At 25.5% G+C, this 2370-nt stretch overlaps 1 non-coding gene across 1 annotated transcript; it reads right to left on the bottom strand.

Moving 5' to 3' along the window:
- On the bottom strand, positions 1997-2078 carry TRNAS-GCU. The gene has a single exon. It is a non-coding gene; the product is annotated as a tRNA-Ser (tRNA).

Genomic DNA, 2370 nt, shown 5'->3' with positions numbered 1-2370 from the left:
TATAATTAGTACTCATTTAGAATAAAATATATATTAAGATTCCATCCAACAATAGAAAAGTAATTGTGATCTCTAGAAACAAAGTACAAATATATATTCTCCTACGTAGCATAAACTTTAAATTAATGAAGAACCAGGTTGACTAATATATATATTCTCCTAAATTTCCATCATTAGCGTATAAATTTTTCACTCTTTTACATGCAAACAAAGTCTCAATGTAATATATTTATTAAATGTATGTAAAGGATTTTGAAGTTTAGAATATTTTTGTCAACTTTGAATATTTTCTATAGCACTAACTATTTGTAAATACTGGTTTTATTTTAAGTATTATGATTTATTAACTATTAGTTTTCATATTCATTTTAGGGATAATTTTTTCCATTTATACAATTTTATTATTTTTTGAAACTTAATTATAAAGAAAGAGGCCAGGTAATTTAGAATTTAAAGAGAAGAGAAATAGTGAGGGTCATGTGCTATTTAAAGTAAAAAAATAAAAAATAAAAAATAAAAAATAAAGTAGCTACTAGAACCTAGTGATTATAACTTTTACTTATCTTTACCTAATAATTTACTTTTGACTCACTTTAATTTATATGCTATAATAATAATGATAGTCAAAAGTTAACACTTAACAGGGTTTGTATAAATAATTAGCTTTTATATATATATATATATAACTTTTAGAATAATGCACATTTGATAATAGTATAAATAACAATAATAATAACAAAGGAGTGTAAGATTTCTCAATCTTTGAAAAATTTTTCACTTCCCTGATTTTTTAGCATTTGGTTATTTTGAACTTGTCATCGAACGAGAAAGAAAGGGTACGATGTCCTAACCCCCCATGCAACTTAACTATCCAATCTCTACTCTAATGTCAAAGTATCAAACACATCTTTGTTATTAATTATTATTAAGGGGTAAGTTTTTTCATGGGACAAAGTATTTAAAGATCTTAATAATAGTAGAATTTAGAGAAAACGGTGATGGAGTGTATTTAAAAATTTGTTTTTTTTTTTTTTAAAATATAGTAATAGCGATAAAATATGCAATAGTTGATGATGGTGCATGCTGACATGATTTTGCTTGTGATTGTGATTGAAACCTATTTTAGAGGAAGTTATTATTAGATTAGATCTCTGTCTTTCTTAATTTATGCTTAAGTTTCATTTTGGGTATATACCTTTATTGAGACTCTATCACCCTAACATGTTATCTCCTTTTTGCAATTAAATTTTTATATTTTTTTAATTAGATTCTTATATTATTTTTAATTTAAAATTAAATTTTTTGTATTAAAAATATTAAAATTAACAGAATATTTTTCTCAAAAAATATATAATCAAAGATCTAATTAAGTAATATTTCGTTAATTCTAATATTTTTTACACTAATAAAATCTAATTACAAAATTAAAAATAATATAAGAATCCAATTGAAAGAAAAAAATATAAAAATCTAATTACAAATTTAATAAAACTACAACGGAATAATTAAATCTTTATTTATTTGTAGTTATCATTATTTATAATAATTCACACTCACGTTGTTCATACTTCCTTTGTAATTATGAGATAAATGAACGGAAATCAGAGACATTCACCGGTTGCATGATTCCTTTGTGCAAGAATAATGGAGAAGAATGGTAATGTGTATTGTGCTGTAAGCACTCATTAAGCAGCGTAATCATGATCTTTTTTCTATAATTGCGCAATTGGTATATATAGTGACATTGTTTTCAGGCAACTTGGTTCAATTTCTATTAGTGCAAAGATTCACAATGATGATGAACCACGATCTCCCTTCTGAAGTTGAATAAAACCTGGATCTATTACGTGTATTTAGCTAGCAAAAGTTCACAACAGCATCAGTGGATGAGTATCATTATATGTACAAAAAGCCAAGAACTTCAAACCAAACACATTATAGCCACAAAGAAATCAAAGTAATATCACCAAAAAATTAAAGAATAAAACAGAGAAAACGTCGCCTGAGAGATTCGAACTCTCGCGGGGAAACCCCATGTACTTAGCAGGCACACGCCTTAACCACTCGGCCAAAGCGACAGTTATTGACTTGAACACATTGTTAACTTAACTTCCTTTGTAATAGTTGATGCCTTGAAAATTGAAATAACTAAAGTGGGAAAGTGAGAATTTTTTTTTCTTGAAATAATTGCTGGTAGCATCAACTTTTATGCATGGTTTCTTATAGATAAAGAATTTAATTATTGTGAATTGTTGTCATATATTAATATGTTAATTTTAACTAGAAAACTATTCAGGTAAAGATGCTTATTTTATTTTTTATTAAAGATATTTTTGTGTTATATTTTAATTAGTTTGTGTGTAATTTATT

Source organism: Arachis ipaensis, chromosome B03 (assembly GCF_000816755.2).
Source record: "Arachis ipaensis cultivar K30076 chromosome B03, Araip1.1, whole genome shotgun sequence".
NCBI lineage: Eukaryota > Viridiplantae > Streptophyta > Magnoliopsida > Fabales > Fabaceae > Arachis > Arachis ipaensis.
The sequence above is the reverse complement of the archived record's forward strand: the minus strand, read 5'-3'. Positions and strand labels throughout refer to the sequence as shown.